This window comes from Palaemon carinicauda, chromosome 28 (assembly GCF_036898095.1).
Source record: "Palaemon carinicauda isolate YSFRI2023 chromosome 28, ASM3689809v2, whole genome shotgun sequence".
Classification (NCBI taxonomy): domain Eukaryota; kingdom Metazoa; phylum Arthropoda; class Malacostraca; order Decapoda; family Palaemonidae; genus Palaemon; species Palaemon carinicauda.
In genome coordinates, this window is record NC_090752.1 from 33,137,822 (window position 1) to 33,146,918 (window position 9,097).

Below are 9,097 nucleotides of genomic sequence, written 5' to 3' on the forward strand. Positions count from 1 at the left end.
TAGACCAGCTGTTGTGTAGCCACCACAGAGCGATAGAAACGTATCGATACTCCTGTGGGTTACGTCCTGCAGGAAGCGGGCTGCGAAGGTCATTAGACGCTTCCAAACTCCAGCTTGTAGCACTTGCGTCACAGAGTAGTTCTACTCGAAGGCGAGGGACATTGCGATGTATCCGACATCGTGCTGTAGGGCGACGTGACAGGGGAGGGTCTGGATTCAGGTCGAGATGAATGTCCTTGAGTCCGAGCTGAAGAGGTATACTGGTGACTCTCCCCTGTGTCCTCCCTGTGCTCCCAACCCGGCTGCAGGTGAGGACAAACTGCAGCTGTTCTCAAAGATAACCCCTCGATTCCTTTACTAGCAAGAAGGAGAAGGTTTGGGTCATCCGATACAGAATGGAGACTTGAAATCTTGAAGGAGTCGGACCGAAGGTCCGGGACTCCAAGATTCTGAGACTAGAAAACAACTCAGGAGCGAACCTGAATGTTGCCTTCCCCTATTCTCTTGAAAGGGCGGAGTCGTACGAGACCATGAAGATTGCTTACACACTGGCCGAGGCCAGAGTGAGCAGGAGCACCATCCCCCAAGACGGAATACGATCAGAGGCCTGACGTAATGGTTCTTGAGAAGATCTCTTAAGGGACTAAAGAGTCCGAACCATGCTCCATGGAGGGGGTCTCACTCCGACTGGGGGCAGGGACGTTCGCAGCTTCGCATGAGCGAAGAAAGGTCCAGCGGGAAGGAAAAAGTCTATTCCTTTCAGCCTGAAGGCCAGGGAAAGGCTGAGCGATAGGCTTCACTGCCGAGAGCGGAAAGGTTTCCTCCCACCGAAAAGCAATAACTCCGTTATTGCTGGAGAAGAGGCCTCAAGGGAAGAGGTATCTCTCCCACGACACCAACCACAAAAGACTCTCCCCTTTCTCCTGGTAGACCCCTGCGGATGACTATCGCAGGTGACGCGACCTCCGCTCCGCGACTATAGCGGGTTGTCTCTTCTTGAGGAGGCGGCGTAGTGTCTCCAGGCGTGAAGCCAAAGCGATGCAACGGCTCGTGAAAGATGTTGTAGTGTGGTTGTTTGAGTAGCCTGTGCCGTGGAAGAAGCTCTCCCGGGAGTTCCGTCAGGGGAAGCAGAGGGTCCGGAAACCGTTCTGCGTACAGTCACAGGGGAGCTCTCAGGGCCATTGAAAGGTTGACAGACAACCTGATCTTGTTGAGACCCATTCTCAACAGACAACAATGGTGGGAAGACGCAGGCGTCGATGTTGTCCCACCGTCACCGGAAAGCATCTTGCAAAAGAGTCCTGTGGTCTGAGACCGGGGGGAAGAACAGCGGAAGCTTGAAGTTCCAGGCTGTCGCGATCAGGTCCCCCAGGCCAGGACTTGCTGGTTACTATAGGCCAAAGACCCCCAGGTACTCTCTATCTGCGAGGCTCTGCTCAGATAGTCGGAGAGAACATTCCTCTGCCCGGAATGAGCGAGCCGATAGTGGTATTGAGAGGACCTCGGATCATCTCAGTATCTCTACTGCAAGATGCGAAGGTATGAAAATGCGTCCCCTGTTGGTTGGAATACGCCAGTACCATGAAGTCGTCGCACACGGTGCGACTCGGCAGGAACTGTAGGATCTGTAGAGGGGCCAGACTACGGCCCCTAAGGCTGCCTGAATGATGGGGAGGTATCCTTCAGGTCCTGACCATAGGCCTGAACCGGAACATGCCCCCCCCCCCCTTTTCTTTGACGAGTCCGAGAACAGCATCAAAATGTGGGGAAAGGACGAGAATATCCACTCCCATCAAGAGGTTCCATAGGTCAACCCCCATTGCAGATCTAAACGTTCCGCTGGTCCCATAGGGGCCAGAAAGTCTGGTTAATCGTTGCTTTGATACCACCGGAACTTGGGCCGCCTCACAGGGAACTTATCCTGAGGCGACTGTTCGGGACTTTAGACGGGTCAATGAGGAAAAGAGACCCAGGAAACGTTCCATGGTAGGGCTGAAAGCTCTGCTTGACTGAGAACAGGTACTGCGACTCTCTTCAGCCTTGCCACAGTCAACAGAAGGGAAGGCTCGGAGAAGGAGGTAACAGCACCTGGTGTTCCCAGGCGGTCACCCATCCAAGTACTAACCAGACCCAACATTGCTTAACTTCGCTGATCGGATGAGAAGTGGTGTTTTCAGCGTGGTATGGCCGTTGACTCAAAATCATGGCTAGATACTCCAGATGTTGAGGCAGAAGTAGAGAAGGCTCCTAGCAAATTACCATGATCCCTCACTCTTGGTAAAGACTCGGAAGCTTGTCCCGGCGTTGAAGAAGGTCTAACCCGAGCCTACCAGAGTTGACCAGACCTCCAAAAAGCGAAGGAGGCGGAAGCCAGCTCCTGAGCGGCCATGAGGAAAGCAGGGAGAGTTCTCTGTGGAACCTGCGATGCCGCGGCGGGATCGCCATACCACATCTTACGCAGGAACACCTGTAGTCTAGGCAGAATTCCAAGAGCTTCCTGGAAGATGGATGGAATGGAACCTGAAAGTACCCGTCCTTCCGATCCAGGGTCTAAGGAGTCCTGCAGCCTCATTACCAGTCTGATCGACTCTGCTGTTCCACGCTGGACGAAGTTTGTTCGACAAACTTGATCAGAGCTGAAAGGTCGATGACGGAACTCCCGTCTCAGATGCTTTCCTACGAGAAAGGATCGACTGAAGAAGCCGGGAGGTGAAGCCGTCGACGACCCTATGGAGGACCTTCTCCTAAGGCATGGATCCTTCTGCCCAAACGGGCAAAACTCTTGCCGAACCCATGGCATAGAGGCTCAGTGACACTGGATTCGCTGACAGAGACGGAGAGACGGTAAGACCGAGGCGCGATATCCTTGGCTGATCACGGAGATCGTGCAGGAATCGGCATCGGGGAGCTGTTATCCGGATGAGTAACCTTAGGCATCCCCCCAGCGTGAGACCTGCAAGAAGGGGTTGCCAATCCTAGAGATTGTGAACTCTACCGCTCCCTCTAGGATTATGCCTCCCCGGGAGAGCCTCCCGTGCTACCTGTCCCTGACAGGAGGGGACTGCTATTGTACACCTTGTCTTAGCTGCCGTAGCCGGTCCGATAACTTAGGCCGACGAGGCTGAAAGAAGAGGCGTTGGAGGCCTGCAGGGTCTGGAAGAAAGCGCCTTGGAGGAGTGAAAATGGAAGTCGACTTCCTCCGCACAACAGCTGTCCATATCTCTGTCCTTGGGCTCAAACAAGCTCTTCCCAAGGATGGAAGAGTGTCTGAGCTTGTCGACATCCACGGATGAGACACCCGAGGGGAAGCCCTCGGTCACTGCGTCTAGATGCTCCAACATCAAGTTTGCCCGCAAGTTTGAAACTTAGCGACGGAACGCAAAGGTGCTTGAGCCTGAGAGGATCTTCCTGGAGCTTCCTTGTACAAAACCTCGGGTCGCAACCGAGGAGGGAAAGGACCTGGTAACCCCCTTTCACAGGATGGAGAAGAGGAAGGGCTAAACCAGTCACCCCTTGCCCGACGGAGAAATCTCAAAAGGAAAACTCCCTGGCACAATCCTTCCAGGAAATGACGAGGAGGAAGGGCTAACCCAGGTTCTGGAAAGAAGAATGTTGCCCAGACCTCTCTGAAGATTCTTCCTGCTCTTGCACGTGCCATGCTCTGCGTTTACGGGGTGAAGACCGTGTTCTGGAAATACGCGCTCCAGAAGACTCGCCAGGCTGGTCGTGTTGCGAAACCCAGACGGGAATCGCGGTCACAATCGCCCTGGCGCTCGCGCGATGGTAAATCAATGGTGCGCGTGTGGCCGAACATGGAAGAGCCCGTGCGCGGGCACGCAGGAGCGCGGACGAAAGTGCGCGAGGGAGCGCGGAAGGAGGGTGAGCGTGGTTGGAAGGGCGAGAGCTGGCGGTCAGAATCCGATAGTTCACAGGCGAGCGATGACCCGTAGGCAAGCAATGGTTACTGCAGGAATCAAGCCGTTGGTTCGCGCGATGGAACCCCGTCGGTTCGTGCTATGAAACCCCGTCGGTTTGCGCGATGGAACCCCGTCGGTTCGCGCGATGGAACCCCGTCGGTTCGCGCGATGAAACCCCGTCGGTTTGCGCGATGAAACCCCGTCGGTTCGCGCGATGAAACCCCGTCGGTTCGCGCGAGATGGAGCCCCGTCGGTCCGCGCGCGATGGAGCCCCGTCGGTCCGCGCGCGATGGAGCCCCGTCGGTCCGCGCGCGATGGAGCCCCGTCGGTCCGCGCGCGATGGAGCCCCGTCGGTCCGCGCGCGATGGAGCCCCGTCGGTCCGCGCGCGATGGAGCCCCGTCGGTCCGCGCGCGATGGAGCCCCGTCGGTCCGCGCGCGATGGAGCCCCGTCGGTCCGCGCGCGATGGAGCCCCGTCGGTCCGCGCGATGGTGCCCCGTCGGTCCGCGCGATGGTGCCCCGTCGGTCCGCGCGATGGTGCCCCGTCGGTTCGTGCGCGGGCGAACATTGGAGCGCATGCGCGTAGGTGCGCGGGCGTTGGACGTGCGGGCGCGCGGGTGGTCGGGAGACCGATGGTTCGCGCGATGGAACACCGTCGGTCCGCGCGATGGAACACCGCCGGTCCGCGCGATGGAACACCGCCGGTCCGCGCGATGGAACACCGCCGGTCCGCGCGATGGAACACCGCCGGTCCGCGCGATGGAACACCGCCGGTCCGCGCGATGGAACACCGCCGGTCCGCGCGATGGAACACCGCCGGTCCGCGCGATGGAACACCGCCGGTCCGCGCGATGGAACACCGCCGGTCCGCGCGATGGAACACCGCCGGTCCGCGCGATGGAACACCGCCGGTCCGCGCGATGGAACACCGCCGGTCCGCGCGATGGAACACCGCCGGTCCGCGCGATGGAACACCGCCGGTCCGCGCGATGGAACACCGCCGGTCCGCGGGATGGAACACCGCCGGTCCGCGGGATGGAACACCGCCGGTCCGCGGGATGGAACACCGCCGGTCCGCGGGATGGAACACCGCCGGTCCGCGGGATGGAACACCGCCGGTCCGCGGGATGGAACACCGCCGGTCCGCGGGATGGAACACCGCCGGTCCGCGGGATGGAACACCGCCGGTCCGCGGGATGGAACACCGCCGGTCCGCGGGATGGAACACCGCCGGTCCGCGGGATGGAACACCGCCGGTCCGCGGGATGGAACACCGCCGGTTCGCGCGCGGGCGAACATTGGAGCGCATGTGCGCGGGCACGTGGGCGCGCGGGCGCGCTGGCACGTGGGCGCCCGGTCGCGCGGGCGCGCGGGCGCGTGGGCGCGCGGGCGCGCGGGCGCGCGGGCGCGCGGGGCGCGCAGGTGAGCGCAGGCGGTCGGGAGACCGATGGCGCGTAGGCGGGCGATGGAGCGATGGCGCGTCTTGGCGAGCGAAGGCCCGTAGGCGAGTGAAGGCGCGTTGGCAAGCGATGGCGAGCGGTGGTACGTTAACAATATGCTAGCGCGCAGGCGAAGAATCGCGCGGGCGCGTAGGAGATCGCTGACGCGTAAGAGACTAGGGATGATTAGCACGCATCGCGTTAATCAGAAGGAGCGCAGGTGCATCAGGAAGGTGAGCGCCGATGCGAGCTGTCAATCAGGCGATCCTGGACGGTCAGGAAAAACTGTTGGCGCCCATTGGTGCGTGGCAGAAAAGGGCACGCAGATGTACGCTGGCGATTGAAGGAAGCTGGCGCACAGAAGGACAGAAGTAAAGGTGAGTGCTGGCGAGCAGGAGAAAGATCTACGGCAAGACTCAGCTACCGGAGATCGTGGTCCACAGCAGGCGAGCGCTAGATCGCTACTGATGGTGTCCAGGGGACCTGACACTCGTGAAAGATCAATGGCAATCGTTGACGCGCAGGAGATCGCTGACGAGCAGGCGAACGTTGACGCGTCTGTGGTCGCTGGTGATCGCTGGCGAGCAGAAGGGCAACGCGTGGAATCCTGTGCGTAGAAGAAGAATGCTTGTCCAAGACCTGAACCGAAGTTCTAGGTTGCGTGGGCGCACAGGCCGCGTATCAGGAACTGGAAGCGCAGGTGCGCTCTGACGGGCAGGAGATCTAGAGCGCTCAGGAGACCGATGGCGCGCAGGGCGCACAACAGGAACAGCAGGAGGTTCGGAGTCCTCAGGAGAGCGCTGGCGAGCAGTGGGGCGACGATCATCAGGAGAGCGCTGACGAACAGGAGAGCGCTGGCGAACAGGAGAGCGCTAGCAATCAGAAAAACGCTGATGAGCAGGAGCGCGCCTGTGCGCTAACACTGCAGAAGGGCGCGCAGGGGAACCCTGACACACAAGGGAAGCACCCCCCGTGGGAGGCAACCCTTTGCCCCGAAGGGACCGTTGCCCATCGGATGACGAGGTCAGACTGCTGTCCATCTGCTCCAGGGGCGGAAGGTTAGGAAGGCGTTGGAGATCGATCCCCGGTGAGATCTAAGGAGGTAAGAGCTGCAGGCTGCATACAGAGGAGATTCAAAAAGGCGCCTCTTAGCACCCTTATAGGGAGACGGGAGGCCCTTACAACGTAGCGGACGGAGAGCCTTACGGCGAAGGCGGCCAACAGCAACAACAGCAGAAGAGTCCTCCGAAGAGGAGTCTCTATGAGTGTACTCCCTCGCGAACGAAAGAGAAACACTTCGTAGAAGAGACGGGTCAGCCAGTGACCTAAAAAGAGCAATCCTCCGAAGAGGGGCTCCTGCAGTTTGCCCAGCCCCTTGAGCGTAACTGCAGGTGCGACTGCTCAGCACCAAGAGCATAGTCGCACGAAAAAAAAAAAGGCAAGAGGAGATCCCCCCAAAGGGAAAAACTCAAGACTGGATAGGAAAACTTCCCTCGGAAGGAAAGTTACCCACCCAAGGAGGCGAGCCTCCTGAGTGTTCTAAAATGAACTGGAGAGCTGTCAATCGTCACGGGAGTACTTCCAGAAGGAGACACGCCCCTGACGAAGATCTATAGGGGAGGCAGCAACAGCAGAATCCCCAGGCCTCAACAAGACAGCTCACTCCGTTGCCACATTACAGAAACGAACTAGATCGTTAACTGTGAAAAATAAAAACAAAAATCATTAGTTAACATTCATTCCCCCGGGAAGACTCCGAAGAGGAATCCCGAGGAAAAAGAACACAAGAATTACACAACAGGCACGTGCCCTCACAACCACTTACACTCACGGAAGGAGAGCTGTAACAAACACAGAATTATAACAATTATAATTATGTAACTATGTAATTGCGTAATTTAAAAAATGAATGAACACTAAATAAAGAACGAAAACCCCTAAAGGAATCGTTCTACAAAACTGAAAAATCAACCAATACAATTAGATTCATAAACTAATTGAGACAAACATACGGCGTAGTAACCCCACCCACACGGGAAGGAAGCTACTCAGACGTAGTAAAGGTAACGTAGTAAGGGTGAACGACCTCAACAGAGAGAGAGAGAAAGACCGAAGTCAAACTCGATCGCAACCCATGAAATTACACTGTGGTGGCCTAACTTCCGAGAGCTCCACGGAGATGTCGTACACTACACACACAAGCACGAACTCTGAAAAGGAAACTTACTGATTTCTATACTCAAATATATACATAAACACGAAAAAATGTTTACATATATATTGAGTAAAAGAAAAGTAAGTGATAAGTAAAGACAAAACAAAAAATGGCTGCCAAGAGAGGACAAAGACAGGCACGTCTGTCCATTGTCAGAGCCAAAAGTGAAGTGAGACATTTCACCGGTGTGTGAGGGAGGGAGAGGTAGCAAGCTACCCCTCCCCCTACCCCTGCTAACTAGCGCGGGATAGGAAACCCTCGTTAAAATCTAATGGCTCGTCATTTCAGCTACGCCGAAAGTAATGCCCAATGTAAATAGCGTGGTTTGTATTTCGGTTACGGAACAAATGGATAATTTTAACATGGAATGTCTTTGAAGATTGTTCCTTTCTTCAAGCAAAAATCCACTCGCTTTAACCCTTCCTTAGGAAAGGATTAACGTTGTACCCTAAGGGGATGGTGGTAAAGATGCAAAATTTGTTCCTATATGGATACAACTGTTATCCGATAGTTTAATAAGAGTAGACACACTGGGGGACATGTCAGGAATTCATACTGACATTGGAGACTCTTATACAAACTTTGCTTTATAATGTATAGGGCGAGACTACTATACAAGCTTGTCATTTTGTCATCCATAGTTAATATGTACTCCTCGAAACTTTTTCCAGAGTCTAGTACGACTCTTCCCTGTAGGTGGCAGGAAGCACTAACATAGTTCATGCTTAGATGAAATGATGTATGACGGTAACATCATAGGTCTCTAGGTCTAGACGGACCAGGAAAATACTTTTTTGAGGGTACGGCACCGATTGAGAATCCACAGATACAGTAATGCTCTGGTAAACTTCCATCAGGACGACATGGCCTGAGCCCAAAAAAACGGATTTTGAGCAAAGCGAAAAATCTATTTTTGGATGAGTTAGCCATGTTGTCCTGATGAACCCGCCCTTCCTTTTATTGTAAAAAGCGCTTATTGACCCCTCCCTATAATACAGTATCTGTAGCACCTCATGTATCACTACAAGGAATAAAGATGGCGCTGCTGTCTTCGTCAGATACACACTGGAAACGGAATAGGAGAGATTCCTTGGGAACGGCTCTCTTTTCATTCTCGTTTTTAGATTCTTGTCACTGTAACCCCTCGAAGCGTTAATACTATTCGGGGTGAAGATAGCTGTGACATGTCAAGAATACGTCCTCTGATATTATGCGATATCCTTGTTAGATTTATTTAGGGATATTCGCTCAAGGAGTTAGATTTCTGGATACCTTAAGGTAAAATTCTCTGGGAATATCACTGTAGTCAAATATACCCTAGGAAGCTACCCTTTAGGAACTTCCATCAGGACAACATGGCCTGAGCCCAAAAATAGATTTTTCGCTTCGCTCAAAATCCGTTTTGATGTTAAATTTTCACTTTGTAAGATTAAATCTACAGTTTATACGTAATTTCACCGATGACCACACTTCCTACATAATCATCAGCTTCATAGTAGACAAGAGGCCACAGCAACACATCCAAAG

At 55.0% G+C, this 9,097-nt stretch overlaps 1 non-coding gene across 1 annotated transcript; it reads right to left on the reverse strand.

Moving 5' to 3' along the window:
• Positions 1-2,076: 2,076 nt before the first annotated feature.
• Positions 2,077-2,195, reverse strand: LOC137622142 (5S ribosomal RNA). The gene has a single exon (XR_011040377.1). It is a non-coding gene; the product is annotated as a 5S ribosomal RNA (ribosomal RNA).
• Between the last annotated feature and the right edge of the window lie 6,902 nt (positions 2,196-9,097).